This window comes from Callorhinus ursinus, unplaced genomic scaffold, assembly GCF_003265705.2.
Source record: "Callorhinus ursinus isolate GAN/ISIS: 27379988/994484 unplaced genomic scaffold, GSC_fseal_2.0 scaffold27, whole genome shotgun sequence".
Taxonomy (NCBI): domain Eukaryota; kingdom Metazoa; phylum Chordata; class Mammalia; order Carnivora; family Otariidae; genus Callorhinus; species Callorhinus ursinus.
The window spans coordinates 15,501,746-15,515,915 of record NW_027397089.1 but is presented as its reverse complement, the minus strand read 5'-3'; the positions used below and the strand labels follow the sequence as shown (position 1 = coordinate 15,515,915).

General features: G+C 36.5%; 1 protein-coding gene across 1 annotated transcript in view; it reads left to right on the top strand.

Moving 5' to 3' along the window:
* Positions 1–12,650: 12,650 nt before the first annotated feature.
* The window catches only part of PIK3C2G (phosphatidylinositol-4-phosphate 3-kinase catalytic subunit type 2 gamma), a 364,908-nt gene continuing 363,388 nt past the window's right edge, over positions 12,651–14,170 (top strand). Inside the window, exon 1 of the mRNA XM_025879676.2 lies at positions 12,651–12,762. The gene's annotated coding sequence lies outside the window, so the exon portion shown is untranslated. The remainder of the gene's footprint in view (positions 12,763–14,170) is intronic.

Sequence of the window (14,170 nt, the reverse complement as noted above, 5' to 3'; positions counted from 1 at the left end):
GTACAGATCTGTGATTCAACAGTCTTGCACAATTCACAGCACTCACCATAGCACATACCCTTCCCAATGTCTATCACCCAGCCACCCCATCCTTCCCACCCCCCACCACTCCAGCAACCCTCAGTTTGTTTCCTGAGATTAAGAATTCCTCGTATCAGTGAGATCATATGATACATGTCTTTCTCTGATTGACTTATTTTGCTCATCATAATACCCTCCAGTTCCATCCAAGTTGTTGCAAATGGCAAGATCTCATTCCTTTTGGTGGCTGCATAATATTCCATTGTGTATCTATACCACATCTTTTTTATCCGTTCATCTGTCGATGGACATCTTGGCTCTTTCCACAGTTTGGCTATTGTGGACATTGCTGCTATAAACATCGGGGTGCACATACCCCTTCGGATCCCTACATTTGTATCTTTGTGGTAAATACCCAGTAGTGCAATTGCTGGATCGTGTGGTAGCTCTATTTTCAACTGTTTCAGGAACCTCCATAGTGTCTTCCAGAGTGGCTGCACCAGCTTGCATTCCCACCAACAGTGAGGAGGGTTCCCCTTTCTCCGCATCCCCGCCAACATCTGTCATTTCCTGACTTGTTAATTTTAGCCATTCTGACTGGTGTCAAAATCCTAAAGGAGAACACAGGCAGCAACCTCTTCAACCTCAGCTGCAGCAACTTCTTCCTAGAAACATTGCCAAAGGCAAGGGAAGCAAGGGCAAAAATGAACTATTGGGATTTCCTCAAGATAAAAAGCTTTTGCACAGCAAAAGAAACAGTCCAAGGGAGCCTGCTTCTCCCTCCCCCACTCCCCCTGCTTGTGTTTACTCTCTCGCTGTGTCTCTCTCTGTCAAATAAATAAATAAAATCTTTAAAAAATTGCTAATATTCTTGTTCATCTTTTTCTCCTACTTCCACTGTAAGTACGTTCATCTTCCTCATAGTTCTTCTAGGCCTTCAATAATGAGTAAGCTTCATCTCATAAATAAATTATTCTGTTGAGACTGTTTGGAGCAAAGTATTATATATACTGTTTCCTGTATTAGAAAGAAATGGAGTCAAGATCAGTTAGTGATATCTGCCATATGGGGAGGAGAAGTTGTTCATGTACAATAAATTTGCTCCTCGAAATTTGGCCAAATGTTTGCATGATACCATTATGATTATTTGACTAGACTGTATATCTACAATCTTCATGTGACCAGAATTAGAAATTAAAACAGGGATTAGAAATGTTTTTAGTCTTCAGGGGTACCTGGGAGGCTCAGAAGGTTAAGCCTCTGACTCTTGGTTTCAGCTCAGGTCATGATCTCAGGGTCCTGGGATGAGCTCCACAGGACCAGCACAGGGCTCCCTGCTCATCAGGGGGATCTTCTAGGCTCCCTCTCCCTCTGCCCTTGCCCCTACTCATGCTCTCTCTCTTTCTCTGACATAGATAAATCTTTAAAAAAATGTTTTTCAATCTTTACCTGATTTTTTTTATTAAAAAAGTAAAACCTAAGAAATACCAACATTTCCTTTAAAACTCTTTTTTTAATTTATTTTTTAAAGATTTTATTTATTTATTTAACAGGGAGAGAGAGCACAAGCGGGGGGAGCTGCAGGCTTCCCGCTGAGCAGAGAGCCTGAAGTATTGCTCGATCCCAGAACCCTGGGATCACAACCCGAGCCAAAGGCAGATGCTCAACCAACTAAGCCACCCAGGTGTCCCCCTTTAAAAATCTTTTAATTGAGATGAAAATATTTTTTTCTTGGAGGTGACAAATGTGGGATGCCCTGGACTTAAATCTGAACTCTAGCTAATGACAAGTTTAACTAACTTAATGTAGTCAGAATTACTCAGGAAACAAAAGCAGGTTATCTCATGTCTTATGGAAAACAAAACATATATTCATTAATTAACCTTAGAATATATTATTAACTGCACTTCTAAGGCTTAGCACATCTTTAACTGTGTTAATGACAGTGTTCCATATTTCTATGTACTATTACTAGATATAAGGAAGCAGAACAACTTTGTTTTTTAGTGTTATCAAGGGGAAAAACAAAACTGACAAATTTATCCCTAATATAGCAGTCAAAAAATTTTTCACTTCTGTATTTTCCATATATCAGTGTTTTCTTTAACTTTAATCCACCAGTGGGGGAGGTAGGGAATATCTTATTTGCTTGAAAGAAGCATATATTTCTCATGAGGCATGATTTTTCTCAATACCAAGTCTGACTTCAGCACAAACACGAGGGACTTCTTGATTTTTAGAGAAGCATATAATTTCCAGAAGGTGGCGCTCTAGACTAGTTGGGACCCCAAGTTTGCTTTCATCTGAAACACAGCAGAGGTGCATTCATTAACATTCAAGTTAACCAAAATTCTGGAAACACAGAGTGTGTACTCAAACCAAATAAATGCCTGCTGTCTTGTATTTGATAGCTGTTAAAGCTCTGAGTATTTTTCTATGTCTCTGACCTGACTTATTGTCTGGGAAAACTAGCAATGCAACAATGTAGATATTGCAGCATTAAAATAAAATAGATAAAAATATAATGGGACATGTTAGAAAAGTAGGCCAGTTTTACAGAAGAGTATACCAGCTTCTGTTTTGACTTTCAATAAAGTTCATTTATAAATGTACTTGAATAACATTTGATGCCATAGAATTGTATTTTATGCAAAATATATGCAAAATCAGATAATTATGGAAATTTATAATTTCCCAGAGATCATTAAAGAAATAGCTGAAATTATAAAAACCTTGATTTGTAATAAGCATATGGAGCTGAAAAAGAAGTAGGAAGTAAAAAGAGGGCGCTTGGGTGGCTCAGTTGGTTAAGCGACTGCCTTCGGCTCAGGTCATGATCCTGGAGTCCCGGGATCGAGTCCCACATTGGGCTCCCTGCTCAGCAGAGAGTCTGCTTCTCCCTCAGACCCTCCCCCCCCATGCTCTCTCTCTCTATCTCATTCTCTCTCTCAAATAAATAAATAAAATCTTTAAAAAAAAAAAGAAAGTAAGAAGAGATATAAAAAGAATTTCATCTTTAGAGAAGAATTCCATTAATTCTTGAATTTTCTAAGAAGAGTTCTTAGAAATATCTTTGTCTAGTGAAAAGGTATGTGGCATTATGGAAGTAATATAGTTTGGCTATAGTAAACTGATCCATTTTCTATGAGGGACAAATTGGGAATATTTGTCATCCTGCTGAGACTGCAAATATTTCCAACACATTTATTTATTTTTATTGGCAATAAGAATTTATTCAGTGGTCAAAGTCAAACTATATTTAGAATGTCAAAGTCCATTTACACAGTCAACTAATAATTTTCTGAAATAATTGTAGGTTTTAGTCATACTCATCTATGTCCTGAGAGCTATTCGTCTGAGTACGATTGTTTACCAGTTAGTATACAAACCACAAATGCATCTCTTATATAACTGTAAGTATGTGACAATAGTACAGGCTGCCTAAAGCATGTTTCAAACACATCATGTAAAATGTATTTAGTGCAGCACTTCTATCACAAATGCATTAATGAGTGTCACTCTTACTTTTTTGGAATTTTAAGGTGCTCCATAGTTTACCTGTTGAGGTCAAGAACAGATACCTGACTTACATATTTGAATATTTATGCTATTATATTAAATCTATTTTTTCTTGAATATGCAACAAAAATGTTTTATCCAAAATATTTAATCCAAAATCAATTTAACCCAAAAATGGATTATTCAAAAAGTAATCATCCTTTGGTCTTGGTTAAATTATAACTTCTCTGCAGCCTCAATCCACAAAGCATTATAGAAATATATATACCACATTCATTTACAGGGATTTGTGAGGATGTTTGCAAATTAAACCAGCAATTTATCTTAATGGAAAAAGACTGAGCATACCAAAATTACATGTGATGTTTTAGCAATACTATCTCTACTAATAATCCATCCCTGAATGTAATAAACTCTCTTCAATTATTTTCAAATATGTAAATTAGATTTATTTTTCTTTAAATTTGTCTTAAAATAGAGTTTAGAGTTGTTCCCAGTTAAAAAGCTATGAAACAACTCTTTCAAATATTAACATTTGGATTTAAGTAAACCAAATATTCGGTTCAAATCGATATTTCCAGTTCTTAGGCAAATATCAACCAAGACAGGATGTCAGAAAAAAAATGTAAGTAAAAATTAACCTGATTATGGGGCTTTCAGTTCTGGCTGCAATGAGTAATGTGTATCAGATTTAAAATTCTGCTGCAAATAACTACAAAACTGGACAAAATTGGAAAACAGAGAACTCAGGGTTGTGATCAATGAGAGAAAGAAAACACGGAAAATGAGCTCTAAGTTCATCCTGGGCTTTCTGCTAGGGATTACTTTCCATCTTAAGAAGTGGAGCTCAAACACAGAACAGCAATCTCCCTGAGGAGAAGGAACAAAGATTGGAGTTCTGCACCACCAAAGTACCTGTTATTTGCAGGGAAGGGTCCCAGAAAGAAGGCAGCTGGACAGAGAACTGCACAAATCTGGGTAAGAGTCACCTTGCAAATTCTTTGTGCAAATTCTTTGTGCAAATTCTTTTTGCAAATTCTAAGCTGTGCATGTGTAGAGAGAGTCTCCATAGGCATGGCACACTGTTCTGGAGATCTATAAATCCATCTGAGAGTCTGGGCATGGCAGTACTAGAATATATCATAGACTTCACCAGCCAGAAAGGAGAGACTGTGTTGAACATCCTAGTATTTAAGTCAAAAATCCAGAATTGCCAGGCTTCGTGCAATGCTGGTCTATCCCTGTATTGTAATTAAGCTCAAAATGATCCAGTTGAAACTCTAGTAGTAAAGTCACTTGCCTGCTAGGGCAAAATTAAAGACCTTTCGCAGTCTTCTGAATCCAGAAGATCTATAAAGGTGGGAGAAATCGAAGGTGATAGACTTTAGGACAGTAATTGCATCTGAGAGGAGAGGTGCGATTGTTTTGGAAGGGGTCTGATGCAACTTTCCCTGGGATGATGGAACTGTCCTATATTTTGACAGAGCTCTGAGTGAGGTCTATGCATTCTTCCAAACATCCAACTGTGCATGTAAGATCTATACATTTCACTGTATATAAATTACGTCTCCAAAAAAAGAGAGATTATATTCAAGCAAGATAACAGGAAAAAAGGGAGGTGCATTTTAAAAAGTCGTGCTAAGTTTTTTTATGGAATGGAAGAGGAGTTTCCTTCCTTACTGTATTCATTTTGGCTCCAAAAGGCAACAAAATGAATAAAGAAATAAAAGTCAATTTTTTAAAACTTTTTTTAAACAAATGTATGTGGTTAGTAGAAATAATACAAAAAGGCACAGAAGCAGGTTCAAGATCTATTGACAATAAATTCTTAAAATAAATGTATTGGTGCTTATTATGTTCAAAAAGCAAGAGAATGTGAATAAAATGCAAGACAGTAAAAATGCATATATACACATCATAATATAAGGCAGAAAGTAATAAATGCCTCAAAAGTTGGTGAGATAAAGAACAATGCAATTTTAGAAGAAAAAGAGATGTTAAGAAGGATTTTATCTGGATAAATTAAACCCAAAAAGGTGAACACAGACTCAAAAGTAACTTAGCCATCTTGTTGCCAGGGACACTGTACTTTGTAGCTGGAGTGCAATGATATCCTCGAAGGCCTAAAAGTATTCATGTATTTCCCAAATGCCCAAAATATAATTCCAGTATGATTATCACTATCCTTTATGTTCAAATTCTAATTATCTATGGTAAGGTAAAATATAACCATTAGTAAATAACATCAGCCCAAACCAATCTGGTGACTTCAACTAATTTCCTTTTACTTTCAGGAGAACAGTTAGCCAAATATTTTCTTCTGATCTCTACTCCTCAAGCTTCATATTTCAGCTTTGCTCTCACCCTGGCAACTCTATTAGCCATAAGGCAGTGAGAATTTTCTCAGGTTGCTCCAAAGAGACATACCTGAGTAAGAGAGAAAAAAAAAAAAATGCATATAGCCCTTTGGTCTTGGATTTGAGAAACACAAGCTTTGGGATAAAGGAGGAATACACTTTTAGTTTTGTTTTTATTTTCTTAAAAATGTAGAAAAATTTGGGATGCCTGGGTGGCTCAGTCGGTTAAGCGTCTGCCTTCGGCTCAGGTCATGATCCCAGGGTCCTGGGATTGAGTCCTGCATCGGGCTCCTTGCTCAGCAGGGAGCCTGCTTCTCCCTCTCCTTCTGCATGCCACTCCCCCTGCTTATGCTCCTGCTCTCTCTCTCTCTCTCTGTCAAATAAATAATCTTTTAAAAAAATGTAGAAAAATTTAATCACGATGTCTTATGCAAAAACAAATCTGAATTCCTTTTAAAATCAATCCTGTGTTTCGTTTTGTGCACTCTGTACTCTGAACATTAATTTTACACACAATGATCTAAGAGAGTTTTCAGTTGTTATTAAGCTTTAATTCATTTTTTTTCAGAATGGAAATTAGACTTAATTAGATATTAGAATTAGTTTAATGATTACTGGCATCACTATTCAGTGGAAAAATTTTTAATGCCAATATTCTCTGAAAATAATTATTGGACAACAATTAAATTTTTATTCTAAATTTGTGGAATATAAATATTTGTACTATTCTTATTTTGAACATGCACCCAGCCAGGAATAGTCAGTTTGAATCTTTGACTTAATTTTTGTGAGTAATGCAAGTAAAATTTTAAGAAAAATAATCATTTGAATTTATGTATACTATAGTAGTTAACATAGTTTTAATTTAAATTCTGCAACAAAGATGCCCAAAATATAGCAGTGTAAACAAGACAGAATTTTCTCTTTCGTGTTTTCTCTCTCTTCTTTATATCTAAGGTAAGGATAAGAACCAGCAATTCAGGGGCACCTGGGTGGCTCAGTAGGTTAAGCATCTGGCTCTTGGTTTTGGCTCAGGTCATGATCTCGGGGTCGTTTGACTGAGCCCCATGTTGGGCTCCATACTTGGTGGAGAGTCTGCTTAAGATTCTCTCTCTCCCTCCCCCTCCCTCTGCCCCTGCCCCACACTCTCTCTCTCTCTCTAAATAAAATAAATAAAATCTTTTAAAAACAACAACAACAAATAGCAATTTAGCTTTACTTCCTCAGCACAAGGTATCCCTTTCCAAGGTGGCTACTCTATTCATCACCATCTCCCAGGAGTGTGTGTGGAGGGGAGGGGGAAAGAGCAGATGGGAGAATGAGTATACAGTCCTTTTAAGGGCACAGCTGGAAGACTCACATATCACTTCTTTTCACATTTCACTGAGAACTAGTAACTTGCCCACATCTCATTGAAAGGGGGGCTGGGAAGTGTGGCCTTTGAGTGGGTGGCTATTACTTTAAGGAGGAGAAAGGATATAACTTGCAGCCTGCCACCAAACTTCCAGGTGTACAACTTCATTCCATATCTCTGCGCCCTCTACACACATGTACACATCCAATAGTATAAAGTTTCATTCAAAAAACAGAAGAGCACAGTGTTGGAGGTACAGTGGTGAGCATAGATAGCTGCCTTCTAAAACAATGAAGAATAGGAAAAACACAACTTCCATTTTTCAAAGCGATTGTCAAACCCTATTGGATAGGAATTTCAAACATTCCCTTGTGTGGCAGCAAAATTATCAGAATAAATCCTGATTATATTTTGTGGGAGGAATTCTTTCACCCCTTGTCATTTATGGTTCCTTTTTTTTACTATGGGATATTTTTTTACTATGGAATATTTATCCACTATTTCTATTGCCATAGGGACTGGTTTTCTTGTGACCATCCTGATTTATATGCATTGCCCTGGTATAATATTGAATGAATGAATTCGTTGTTCTGAATGTGTCCCTTTCACTCTCAAAAGAATTTGATGACCCTAGAATTATCTCCTTCCTTACAAGAGAACTGGATGCTATTCCATCAGGGACTGCCCACATTCTATGACCTATATTCTGCAAAGCCACTTTGGGAGGCTTCTGAAACTGCTTTAAAGGTCAAACACACATTGGCTTTTACAAATCAATACAATCCCTAAAAAACTTAGTAAGCTTTTGGTCTAGTTACTGACCATCAGATCCACAGGCAAATAACCATCACCAAAGATCTAATCTAGACAAGGTTTTTATGCTTGCAGACTACCTTCCTATATTTACTGGTTTCTTTGCTCAGCACATTTCTGCTTCCCTTCAATTTAATGGTGTCTACTTTGAAACTATCTGAAAATATTAGTTTGGATAGGAAAGCATCATCCTTAATCCAACCTTTGAAACTAGAATGGACCCCAATTGACCAAGAAGTTTTAATGTGGGCACTGGAGGCCTATTTACTGTTAAAGTGGCTTCTTTAAAATCCCCTCTTATAACCAGCCCAAGTATGTCTTGTCATAGAACTTTGCACAACAAGAAACAGCCAACATATCTAAACGGTCTGTGTTTTTCAATGTTCTGAGTTCTCCCAAACAGTTCGCGGAGGTTACGTACGTTTTCTTTCAGCAAGTAGTCTACCTTTGTTAAGGATGACAAGTGACAGTTTTACCCAATGTTGTATAATGCTGTCATTGGGCTGTTGTAAAACGCTGTATTCCAGCCTGCAATATATGTGCTCTTGCCTCCCACTACCTGTTAGACCAAGGCCTCATTTTTTTTTTTTTTTTTAGTATGGTAGAGTCCCACTTCTAGTAACCAAGTTATGTTTTATTTAAGATTAAGATGCCATTAGAAAGAGACTAAAATCCAGCATTTTAAAGATTTTATTGATTTATTTGAGAGAGAGCTAGCGAGAGACAGAGCACAAGAGGGAGGAGGGAGAAGCAGGCTCCTCGCCAAGCAGGGAGTCTGATGTGGGGTTCGATCCTAGGACCCTGGGATCATAACCTGAGCTGAAGGAAGGCGCTTAACCGACTGAGCCACCCAGGTGCCCCCCAGCATTTTAAATAAGATAGATGTATGTCTCATAAAATAATACAGAGCAATCTACCATTCTCAACGTGTAACTTCCATCTCTAGATTCAGGGAAGTGGTGCAACTTTTGCCTTCATATAGTGATCAGTAAGAGGGAAAGGTGCCAGAATATTGCATGCTGTATCATTTTAAGGACAAAACCCAGAAGTATCAAATCTAACATCTGTTTAAATTCCATTATCTAGAACTTAGACACATGGTCATACCTTTCAGTAAGGGAGGCTGAGAAAGGCACTCTTTAATGGAATAGATATGTGACCCATCGAAACTATATTATGGAAAGAGATGAAGAACAGATATGGGGCAACAACTCATAGTCTGACATGCTACTGTGTTATTCAGAAACAAATCTAAATACTTAAAGCAGGGAAGAAAAACATAATTCAGAGAACACAGTACTTTCAAAAAATGATGAAAGGAAGAGCCAAAGCTGTGGGCTCTAAACTGGAAAAGAATACTCCAGAACAGACATATCCAGGAATCGAGGCCACCACTCTAACTACTGAGTACAAACATTCCACTTTAAAAGCAACCCCTTAAACAGAAAACTGGGAATTAGCTGTCACCATTACTTTTGCCATAGCTGCCTCCCAATGCCCAGGGAAGGAGGGAAGAGTATTGCTTTGGAAACCATGAACTTGTTTGGCAGTAGAAAAGAAACTCCAAAGCAACACAAATATTCCTTGCTTTCACCTTTTAAAATGTGTTTCAATACATCTTATTGGTAGAACCCGACTCCTGGGAAGTGTCACTTTAAGCTTTTCAGAATCTGCAGGTAGACATGTACAGAAGGAAAAAGGTTGGAATGGTATTTAGTGAACCAATCCACAGCATTTGCCAGTGCTACTAATGAACAATGAGCACCCCAGGAGAGCAGATATTATTAAAATACTGTTTTATTTCAAATGAATACTCTTTAATGAACCTTCCATTTGTCTTTATTCTTTAGTAATTGAATAATCCTTTAGAATAAAACGATTGGATTAATTTCACTAAGAATGTCAAAAACATAGTTTGTATAAGGTCTGGAAATATCAATATCAATTTCTTGCTCCTTTACACTAGACTTTAAACAAATACTACTTTTGAAGGTCTGAAAGGTCTATCTTTACAAGGACTTCATACTCTATTGATACACTTTTTCCTTAAGCCCCAGGCTAAAGTGAATGAAAGAACAAGCAATTTGCTTTTCATATAGCAGCAATGCAATTAGCACTTAATTTCAAAATGACTTGATCAGGACATTTCTTTTCTTTGTCGGTTTCCTAATATTTGAAGTAGGAATATACAAATAACTTTATCATCTCTGCAACTGCCTTCACTTGTTTTTCAATGAGGTACTAACTGGGTTCAGATCACCATACTAGGTAGTGCTGGGGGAAGGAAATGTAAGCTGCATGATAAGAGGGACCTTGCCAGTTTATCAGACTACACCCAGAACCAAGCAGGTGGTAGGCACCTGGTAGATACCCTATCAGAATGATTGACTTAATAAGTGAGGTCCTATTTTCAAAAGGATTTGTGCAAATAATATTAAGAGGAATGGGTGTAGGGAAATTGTGAGCATATATGAAACTTGAATGTTGCCAGTCTCACAGTTGTGAATTGTAATGCTCCAAATCAAAATTTCAAGATTACTCTTAAATTCTATCTTATTGTTAAAGCCTAGGTTGAAGAATCTTTCCCAGGTTTGAGGCAAGACTACAGGCTGCCTAGTAAGGATACTTACAGAACCTATCTTGGAATGTGTTTTCTAAAAATTAAGGCATTTAAAAAATAAAAAATTAAAATTAAGGCATTTTGAACAAATAAATTATATTTACTTTACAGTGGGAGGAAATAAACGTATGTAGAAAAAAGTTTGTATGTACTTGGACATTAATTTCTTAATGCCATGAGCAGGAAAGTTTTAGGAGTCTACCCACCAAAACACTGAAAACTCTTGTTTCCAACACTTTTTAGTTTTGCATTTTATAATAAAAAGCATAGATAAGATAACCTAAAGTAATATTAACACAACACACAGGAAATGGAAGAAACTGATACTGTAAAGATTGCCTTTTTCCCAAAAGACTTGCAATTTCAGCATTGACGGCTAGTCATTTTGTCTTAAATGTTTTGCCTGAAAAATGAGAAACTTTTCAGTAAGAGACAAAGTTTTGCCTGTTTAAGTAGTAGGCATAGAACAAAACCATGAGAAAGTGAATTATAGAAAAAGCACAATTGTCCATCGGATTTTATTTTTAATTAAAAGTTCTACTGAAATAGGTAAGCATACATATTAAGGAAATAGATGGTATTGAAGGGCGTATTTTCAAAGAAAACAAAGTACAAGGTACATTTCAGTACCCGTTCTTGTTAACAAATAATAGCTATCAAACCATGCTAACCTTAATCTTTCAGTTCCTCCAAGGTTAGATTGTTCCTTTTCAAAACAATTCAGCTCTCTCAGCCTCTCCTCAAATGTACACGAGTATACTATAACAGGATAAGAGATTTGTAGGTCCAAAAAAATGCCCAATTTTTCAAGGGAGTATTTTCCTAAAAATTAGTGGCCCATTGTAGGAATTAGTGTAAGGAGATAATGAGTGCTTAGCATAAATGTATTAAGGAAAGATCATTACATGTAAAGCTATTTTTAAACCCCTCTACCTCTCCAGAGTCTCAAAGTTCAGAATTGCAATCTAGGTTATGATTAAAATATAAAGGTGCGACCATTTTCGCTTTCCGTTTCCAGGCGAAACTTCTACTTTGTCTTAATCTCTGAGGGAAGGATGTACATTTTGAGCCTTTGATATTATAAATATCTTTTCATAAGCAGCACTGAGAGTGAATTAAATTCACAGTTTTCTGTTCTCCATCTTTCCATCAAAAAAATCCAGTCTTAAAAAAAACTAATATAAAATTAAAAGAAAGGAAAAAGAAAACAAGAAAAAAGTGAGATTCCTATGATTATATTTTGGTAACAAAAATATTGACCCAACATATTTTTGTTGCTAAAACTTTCTCCAATAAAGCAAGCATGCTTCTGGCTGAACCTTGTTCCTGGATCCAATTAGATAATTTTATGGGCTGCCACAAAATTTCCACTCATTGCTCATTTTCAACAACAGTATACCAACATGAGAACAACAAACTACCCACATCTATTTTCTTGTTAGCCTTCTAACTATTCCTTTTTATTTCTGTTTCTTTGAAATATGATTAGATAAATAAGAAATATCTTAAAGATCGAAATTTACAGTGGTCCTGAGGTTGAGAAAACAAAATGGACATTTTCCTAAACTTGAAAAAAAGAACATATTAAATAAAGAAAATAACTTGATAGTCAAACTCACAGAATGGCTAGACTAGCATTTTCAAGTGTTCACTTCTGCTTCTACGAATTGAAACCACTTGTTCCTGTCCCCATCCACCCCTGCATTCAAATGCATAGTAATATGACCAAAAACACGGAGGAGAAATATGCTCACCTTACCCACTTTTTTAAAAAATATATTCTTGTTTGCATGTTGCTGTTTGGCACAAATTCTGTTTAGCACAGAGAAGCTAATTCCTTGTTAAGTTTTGTGCTTAAATCCTGTATTCATTATGTAAACTCCTTTTTTTCCATATAGCCCTCCAGGCTTTGATGAAAAATAGATTCCTAAACAAGCCAAACCTGCCAAACAGGAATAAAAGCTTTCAGTGGAAGCATAATGTTCCCTTGAAACAGAAGTGTTTTAGCTTGTACGAGCATATTTCACTCTTGAAAAGAAATGAGATCATGTTTCATTTCAGGAAGATGTACGCTTCAGGTAAGACATTGAAACAAGTAAACTTCCTGTACTTAACCAAATACATAGAAGAGTATTTGAATTCCAAAGTATTGTTGAGGGAAAGTAGCTCCTTAATCATATTGTAAAACGTAAATGGTAGAGGAGTTTAAAATCTGAGTAAGTTTGTAAATATTCTCCAGATGAACAGATTATGCCTCGATTATCCCTTTTCTCCCGCGCTCCCTCTTTCCCTCCCTCTCTTCGGCTGACCCCGTAGATATCATATCCTTTATGTCATCTCCTAACTGCTCATTTTTATGCCCATCAGAGTCTTGAGCCAATTTCAGTCATGTCTGCTGGTAGATTTTTTTTTCTTTGTGCACTTTTTCTTCACTATCTTGAAGCTGGTGCCAGTAGGCTATAGACTGCATGCTGATGATGACTCCAAAAGGATTTTCTTGTTAAAGGAAGGGTGGATATTCTTAACATATGGGCTTCGTACTGACTGGAGAAAAGCAGCTGGTTTCCTTCTGTTCTGTCTCCAGGCTGGGCTCCTGCCTTGTCCTACCTGCTTGCCGCTGTACTGGCAGCTCATTGAAGGCCAACGGGAACAAATAGATTTCTGGTACTTAGGATTAAAGACAGAAATGACATGCTCTACTTTAAAAAAGTAATTATACTATGTAACTTGTGTATAGTGTCAAACTTTTTAAGTACATTATCTAATGTCATACTGTATATCAGGTAACAGCAGAAAGGTTAAAGAAACCATGTCACTTACGTAATGAATAACGTCACCTAGGTCATTAGCAACGTCATCAAGAGCTCGGATTTGAATCCAGATTTTCTTGTTCCAACTCAAGGGCTCTTTCCATGACATGCAACTCCTATTCCATATATGTCTACTTGCCATCTGGTCCACACAGAAAGTAAGTCTGTGAATTGAGCATCAGGAAATAGTACCAGGACTGAGATGGCAAACAAGACGGCTACAGCCAGCTTCTATGCAAAAGGATCACGTTAAGCAAATGAGTTAACTGATTCATTGAATGAACACGCTCATTTGTTGCCAGTGTCAGCCTCCAGGCCATGATTTCACTTTTTTTTTTCCTCTCAGAGCTGGGATCATTTTCTCCGTGAGGAAGCCCTCTTCAAGTAAGCAAACAGCACAGTATAATTCTCTTGGATCTTAGAAAGAAAAAGTGATATGGTAGTCATTTCCTATCTAGGAATATATTGCATTGGATGTCTAATTAAATTATTAGTTTCTTTTCCAAATTTATGATCCGGTGAAATGATATACTGATAATCATAGCAAAAAATGAATCCTTATAATTATTTAGGCATAAATCTATTTCTTATCAGCTCTTAGTAATAGTCCTTTAATGATACAATTTGTCCATTTTTAAGTTATTAGTTATTTTTCTGTTGGATGGAATATTTTCAA